Here is an 8,380-nt window from a genome sequence, read left to right as displayed (position 1 = left end):
CCAACAAATATACGAACAGAAATTACACTAGAATGTTTGGCTCCTCCTTAAGAAACACATAATTATGATTTTATGTAATACACCTCCAGGCTACAGAATACATCTATAGGATTTCTCTCTGTATGGACGAGATGTGCTATCCTCCGTGTTTTAGCAGTTCAGTGAACTAAGCTGATACAAATGAGGCTTGAAATGTTAAATGAAACTAGCATTATCAAAGGTTCTCATATCAAATAATTTTATTTCTGTAGAATTCGATTGAGATTAAGAACTCATGTGATGACTAAAACATCCAGTAGTTAAATCAAATAGTCTAGCAATATATCTGCAGGGGAGCCTGAAAATAAATGAAATATTCTGTATGTCTTACTGCTTGTAAGCAAGGCTTCAGAGGCATGCAGTGTAACACAGGCCTGTGTGGTTTACGGCCTACAGTGGGCCTAAACTTCATCTTCCATAAACTGAAAGGATCCTTCTGCCTAAGGAAGACTTTGATCTGGAAGAGGGATTGTGCTAGTGGAAGGGGAAGGGAACTTGACTGCCAGCCATCCAGAAGTGTGGGACTCTGAGGGCTGGAAGGGATGCATGTGGAAATCAGTAAATATGCTTCCCTGTTTTGCTCATGGGAGTGAATTTGGATTCAATCTAGTATGTGTGTGGATGAATGGATGGATAGACAGACAGACAGATGGCATAATGAAATCAAAGCAAATTATGGAGTCTTGAAGGCAGCCACTAAATTTGTCAGCCACTAAATAATGCAAATAACGGACAACCACTTTCTCCTTAGCTCCGTTAAAAACTCAGTCAAGCAAAATAAGGTACCACAATTTATAGTACTTCCTGATATATATTTTACAGAATATTTAGATTGAAGATGGTTTGAAATAATGGGGGGAAAGTGTTCACATGCTTCCCAAACTCACAAAAGGGGAAAGTGTCTCACTCCTAGCTTTTAAAATTGCTCATGTATTTCAGTAGTGCCATAATATATTCTGAAGTGACCAGAGTGACCAATTAAATTGTGCTGAATTCTTTCAGGCCAACTTTAATGGACATACAGAGGAGACTTTAAGAATACTTTGGGATAAAGTCCAGATGCTTTAATCAAATAAACTACTCAGTTTAAGCATAGGTGGGCCTATTTCTGTATTTCATTTTAAGGTCCTTGCTGCCTGTAATATTTTGGCGGCAATCCAGTCCCCATTTGCTGTTAAAATCAGCTTCTGAACATCTTTTCACAAGCCACACATAATTTGGTAACCACCTAAACCATCACTGAGTTTAAGGATCATATTCTGAGAAACTTCACAGTCATGCCAAGCTCCTATCATATATATCTGATTTATATATTGTTGGCATACAGGCACAATGAATCAGTAATTTCAACATTAGCTATATGTAGAACTTCAATCTATAACAGCCATTGCTGTTATAGATTATACAGTTTTCCGCAGATACCATTTTGAGGCTGGACCAGCGTTCTACCATAAGCTTTCTTCCAAAAGATGGGTTCATATAATGGGGTACTAACTATTCACAAGCCTACATTTTCCTTCAGGGATCTCTTTCAGGCTGAGTTTCAGCACACACTGAGTAGTATGTGAACAGCATTATGTCAGGACCGTTGATTTCATGACAGAAGTGAGTCATGAAAAACCACCGACCAAATGATGTTTCTTAACCACAAATATATGTATTATAATATTTATTATGGGAAACAAAGTATAACCAGAGTCCCAGCATTACTGAACTCTCTACAGTGTTCAAATCAAACAGGGAATGGAGGGTGCAATGGCTTGTGAGAGAGTTCATTTGTATTCAGCCTATTCTTTTTGGTCCATCTCTCTCAGAGGTTGTTACAGAGGCATTCGCAGTAAGTTCATGCTGTGAGCAGCCCAAGAGTTTTCATTGGTTGCCTTTTCTGTGCTCCCAAACTCTCATCTATACATGTTGGGATCAGAAATACCCCATAGCTCTTAGATCTGCAGGAGAAGTTTGCCTCTTTTATATACAGAACCCCTAGCTATGCAAAAGGTGTAGGATTAGGATGGGCATAGCAGCATATACATGATGAATTGTTAATACGCCTTCACTCAAATACTAAGAAAACAAACAACACTCACATAGCTCTCAGCTACCTTATTAGACTGAAGTAAAATCTGACTTGTAGATTATTGGCTGCAGGAAGATGTGTGGCAGGACACAAGTCTTACTTAACTAGTCTTAGAGTCAAGAGCAATTCTTACTCATTCTTTGATGTCTTTGCAAAGTATATTCCTATTCTCTATAGGAAGGGACTGTACAAGAGAATGGTGCATCAAGCTGGTCTCAGCTAGAGTCCAGAAACACATTAAAGCATCTTTTACAGTGCACACCTGCTGGAGATAGTTTTATTTTGGATTTGGCTCTTAATTCACTACTAAAACAGTTACTGGATTCCAGCTTAGAAGAAAATGGTGATAATAAGATATTACATATGCTTAGCATTTAATACTGCAGTTCACCCTCACTCCTGCAATTTAGCAGATGCTTTTTACAAAACCATTCACACACAAATAAGCAAAAACCCTAAGAGATGGGATGTGTAAGAATCTCATAGCATATTGCAGGATGATGACTTCTTAACCTGGTCTTTATACAGATCCCTGAAGAGGTTCAGAAAGAGATCCTTTCTCATTATGTTGTTTCATATCTGAAACTGAGAGTGAATATCAGAACTCTTCCACTCAAATTTTATCTCAAGTGGTTTGCTAGTTTATCTGTCATACACAAATTGCCCTTAAACAAAACCACTTTGGCTGGTGTGTCAAAAAATCTTGTTCAGAATATGCAAGGGACATATAACCCTTTTGATAGGAACATAGGAAGCTACCTTATATACAGGCAGACTGTCAGTCCATCCAGCTCAGTATGGACTAGGAGCAGCTTTCTAAGGTTTTGAAATGTGGTCTCTTAAACCCCTACCTAGAGTTGCCAGGGATTGAATTTAAGATCTTTTGCATGCTTTCTACCATTAAGCCATTACCCCTCTCCTTATAGGCACTCATATTACTAGATTTGTTTCTGCTTATTTATTATTCCTTAGTGTTGGATCTGCTACAATTTCTAGTGGAAGTGAACAATGCTGATTTAAAGAGATTATTGTTATCCCTCTCTGAGTATCCAGAAGGAGTTATGGGGTATTGTTCCTTATGATCTTGGAAGTTGTCTTTATGGAGAGATGTTTTCAGAGCACTGAAGTGAAATAACATCAGTATGTCATAGTTTATATCAACTACATGAGAAGCAGTATAAATTCTTGATCAGTGGAGATAATGCTTAACTGGTGACAGCTAGCAAGCTTAATCCAGACAGGATTGAACAGATGGTGTTGAGGGTATTTGGAATCTAGAAGTGTGGACTGTGTATAAATGGGATTTTCTCTTCTAAAGAGAAAGGAGAGATATTTTAGATGGTCTCCTGGATGTAGCATTTCCTCCCAAATGGTCAGATGCTACCTGTGGCATGGAACATATTTAACTAGCTTTGTTTATTCTAGGAGTGGAGCTTGGCACACATAATCAGTGATTTGGAAACTGAAGGACAAACTATTAAACTGGTGAGATTTGACCCAAAGTGACTGGCATCATCACTCCCCTGACTTTTTGTGTTCTTTTATTGGTTCTTTTTTAAAAGGGGGGGGGGGAGTGGCAGACAGAGAGAGACAGGAGAGAAGCAACCAGATGTAAAGAACATGTTCTTCAATAGTTGCAAGGAAGAAGCTTGCAGTGGCTTTTTCACACCTGCACTGCAAACTGGATCTGCAAAACCCCCATTTTATACAGCTATTAAGAATATAGGAGTCCTGCCTCTTTGCATTATTTGCATAATAGCCCATCTACCTGATGAGAATGGCTTTAGATTTGACAGTGGGGGGGGGGGACACACACAAGTGCCTTGTGGTTTTTGTTCTTCTACATCATTCTCTATTTTTTTCAAAACGCCAAATTGCAGCAGCATTTCTGTCGCCTGTGAGATGCATCTGCCTCCCTGTAAAAGACAGCCTTTCCATCCTCTAGGATGGATGGGAAGATACAAATTTCTATTTCAGGTGAAAAATGGAGATGTAAAGGAAAGCACAAGATGCTTGCCCTTTCTGTTCCACCTGCATCAGTATTGTCTGAAGTAATTCAGAGGTTTTCAACCTTTTTGGGTCCACAAATCCCTTGACCAACTACATTCTGTCTGCGGCATCCCTGTGGGGCTCAGGAGCCCAGTTATGTCACCCTTTGCCTGCAGAGCTGGCAGCCCCTCACCTATTTTTGAACACTCTCTCTTGTGGAGTGTTCCCGTAGCCTCCTCTCCTCTCTTCTCCCATCTCCTTGGGAGTCCTCTGGGCAACTGCAGCTGCTGCCCCCGGCCTATGAGCTGCCCCCCTGCCCCAAAAAGGGGTGCCTCCTCACACTGCCCCACAGGGCCTGGGAAGCACCCCCTGGCCAGCCCCAGAGGAACCATTCACCTGGGCAGCTTATAGCCACGTCTGCTGCAATGAACAACTGTGCAAGCTTTTGGAGGAGCAAGAGGGCATCAGAGGAGGGAGGGAAGCAAAGAGGGACAGAGACCAGTGTTTCCTGTGGCACCCCGACCATCATTCATGGCACCCCAGGGTGCCACGGCACACTGATTGAAAACCACTGAAGTAATTAATTGAGCTGTGGTCTTAATATACAATGAGATACATTTAGGCTAAATATTCACAATAAAAACATTCATAGCTGCATGGATAGTACAGCAATAGAATATGCCCAGAGAGGATGTGAAAAAACCCCCAAAACCCACCCTCCTTCCTTGGAGACTTTAAGAAAAAGGTAGGGCTGACATCTTTTAAAGATGCCTTTCGCATAGAACATCCAGTTGTACAGCAGATGATTTAACAGATGATCCACTGTGCCCTTTAAAATTCTATGGATGTGAGATGAGGAGAACCATACATAACATAGTTCAGAAAATACCAAGTAAACATTGGACTATTAAAGTAGTGCTCTCTTTGATGTGGGGAGAAATCCTAAGCATAACTACCTTTCACCCAGAATAACAAGCTACGTGTAGTTTTCAACCTCCAGCTGAATCACCAGTCTCAACCTAAAGTAGCGGTCCTGATTTCCACTTAATGCAAATGAAGTTGGGGGAAAATGCTAAAGTAACATTTTCCAGGTAGAATATAGCTTTTCTCTGAAATGATCATAGATGCATTAATCATTTTATATAGAACTAGAATCTAGTTAATAGATCATAAACGATGTGGGCAAAATGCAGAGAACTGATATTTTATTTATCCTGAGTGTAGAATAAGGAAAGTAGAGTAAGGAAAAAATGAGCTTATTATACCAACATGGAACCAACACTGGCTGCTTACAGAGTTTCAAAAGAAAGGGGGAAACCCTATTCCTGCATCCTAAGAGCAGGATAGTAAGCGATGAACATGAGGAAATGCAGTTACATTTACTTAAAATTGGTTATAGTTGTAGATGAAGATTAAGCACAGGTTTCCTAAAACCTATGGGTTTTCTTGTGGAATTTAAATGAAATTTTAGAGAAGTCATAATGTAGGTTTTCAGAGAGGGAGATCCAGGCATAAGAGCAGCAAAGACAGTGACTGAGATTGCAGTCCTTTCTCTTTTCTTTTCTTTTCTTTTCTACCTGAATATAGCAGATCCAAGTTTTATTACATGGCCAAAGAGAAGAAACACTACTGCTGTAGGACAAGACATTGGACATCTGCGGTCAAAATTTCTCATAGTCCTTCCCCCACCAAAGGACTTCTTCTTCCTCCCACCCTTCCCCTCTTCTCCAACATCTGGCAGGGCAACTGTGGTCAAAGGAAGATTGACAGAAGTGTAAACAGCTGCCTTCTGACAGAAGCCATGTTAAGCGTTGCTTTCCTAAAGCACAGTAGCCCCACCGGCCAAGCCTTCCTGTGTGGCTATTTGTCTCCAAGGTAAGAGGCATCCTTCCCAGTTTTCTTCAGGGTGTTCAGTAAGGTGTCAACACTGTGCTCTGAGTCTATATTCACCTTCTCGTTGGGCAGGTCAGTTTCAAACTGAACACCTCCTAGCTTGTTGAGAACACAGCTGACGGCATTCGAGCACCCTTCACGGCTCATGTCTACAAAGAATTCATGTTTTGGCATGGCTGCTGTGGCTGCTGCTCCTCTTCTTCCTCCAGAGCATGGGTCGGCAAACTAAGGCCCGTGGGCCAGATCAGGCTCAATTGCCTTCCAAATCCAGCCCTCAGACGGTCAGGGAATCGCCGTGTGGATCACCAGCAGGTGGATCACCAGTGCGCATGTTCTTTCCCTCTCCCTCACATGACGGCAGCGGTGGTGGCGGCAGTGCCTCCTCCCTCCCTCCTCCTGGCTTCTCCCCACCCTGCCTAGAGGAGGAAGGGGACTGGGCTTTGTTGGTGCCAGCCCCTCTCCAGAGCCCTTTTGCATGCCGCTCATCATCCCTCCATCGCCGCCAGCCCCTGCCGCTCGCAAGACACAGGAGCTGCAGTTGGCTGAGCGCCCCTCTCAAGCGGCCGCCATTTAAAGCAGCCCCTCTCCGGAGCCTTTTCAAGAGCCAATCATCGTCCCTCGTTCATTTTCCCCCTCTTCAAAATATAGTCCTGCCCCCCACAAGATCTGAGGAACAGTGGACCGGCCCCCTGCTGAAAAAGTTTAAGGACCCTGCTCCAAAGCCTTTCTGGCTGCTGCTCAGTGGAATGACGCAGCTCCCTTCGCAGCCTCCGCAAAAAAAATAAAAAGCCTTCTTGTTTCTTTTTGAAAGAAACTCTATTCCCAGGCTTCATGGGTGGAGAAACTTGAGTCCAGAGGCCAAATGTAGTCCTTCCTGAAAAGCATTTTTCTGAGAGATGCATGTCATTGCACTGTGATAATGTATTTAGCTTTACTGGTAGACAGGTGTGTGTGTGTGTGTGCGCGTGCGTGCACATGTGTGTGCATGTCTGGAATGCAACATACTGCACAGAGTTATATCCATTGCTCTGATGACCTTTGCCTTTGTTCCCATACATAACCGGCATGTGGCTCCCTGAAGACTGCCCATGAGGAAAAAGTTTCCCATCCCTACGCAATAAGGTTGATGGAGCTCCCTCCCTCAGGTATTCCTTGAATGTAGAGTGGTTTATAAATTCTGAAATAAAGTAAAAACGAAATTGCATTCTAATTTTCATACAATTGAGGCCTTGTGTTTTAGGTCTGTTTTCTTGTTGGTCCCTTCCCCTCTGGTTTTGTGTTAGCATTACAAATAGTCACTGTTCCTATTGCAAGAAAAGAAATTATGAAGCTTGGCAACATCATTAGTGCCAGATTGATTCCTTCTTGTCCTTTGATCCCCACATTCAAAGATAAAGATAAAGATAAAGGCAATGCTGCATGCCTCAGAGTAACTGCAGAGAGAAAGGCTTTGAAGAAGAGAAGTAGTTCAGGGTAGACATGTTGAATATGAGACAGACATGGGATAGCTAAGTGGCTGAAGAAAATGCACACCTGGATATAAGGTGCTTTATACAACTTTCCCATTGTGCCACTGTTTTCCAACAAGTCACTTTTTCGTTGTCTATGCTTGTTTTCCTCTGCATAGTGTATAGCTCAGAACATTCCTGATGAATAATCAGAATCCCCATTCCACTGTCCTTTGGGCTCATCTGGGGAAATTGGCAGCTTCTAAGGCCGGCAGCTCAAGGCTGCAAGGTCCAGGGGCAAGATGGGGACCACCTCTGAGGCTAATTTGCCTCCTCAGCTTGGAGATTTGGTTCAACATTTAAGAAAGTGGCCACATTTTCATTCCATCTGCCTATGTCTTTATTTCAGGCCTTGGTCACAAGTAACTTCATCTAGGTCTGTTCGTAATGTCTGGGAAAGGCATGTGTTTGTTTTGAAACTAATGGACAGGAATTATCCTATCAATAATAGAATAGAATAAAATCCAATTACAGCCCTTCTTATCAGGTTATAATCAGCATGCCACATATTCTAAAAGTTGATGAAAAGAATCATACTTAATTTACTAAATTGCAAAATCTATCCTTGTAAAGAAAATCCTGATTCACTTAAGATAGCAGGAACCAGAATATTATTGTGAATTAGCAATGTGTCCAACACTGGGTTGGTTGAGATATTTGTGCATAGAAAGCCTGTATACTTCAGAGATCCCTTGGTCAGGTGAGGTGGCACAATGTGTGTCTGTATGCTCTGCAGACCACAGCAACCATTCATTCATTCACATGTGGAAAGTAAAGGAAGTATTGGGGAACACCACAGATGGGATTAAACCTTTATAAATTTACAGTTGCATTTTCTTTTTCCTGTGTAGCTTAATCTAAGCCACTGGGAACT

At 42.0% G+C, this 8,380-nt stretch overlaps 1 pseudogene across 1 annotated transcript; it reads right to left on the bottom strand.

Moving 5' to 3' along the window:
- Positions 1–5,683: 5,683 nt before the first annotated feature.
- Positions 5,684–6,198, bottom strand: LOC308467846 (copper transport protein ATOX1 pseudogene; annotated as a pseudogene). The gene has a single exon. The product of its transcript is annotated as a copper transport protein ATOX1 pseudogene (transcript).
- Between the last annotated feature and the right edge of the window lie 2,182 nt (positions 6,199–8,380).

The sequence above is a fragment of the Podarcis pityusensis genome (assembly GCF_964106645.2).
Source record: "Podarcis pityusensis genome assembly, chromosome: 2".
Classification (NCBI taxonomy): domain Eukaryota; kingdom Metazoa; phylum Chordata; class Lepidosauria; order Squamata; family Lacertidae; genus Podarcis; species Podarcis pityusensis.
The sequence above is the reverse complement of the archived record's forward strand: the minus strand, read 5'-3'. Positions and strand labels throughout refer to the sequence as shown.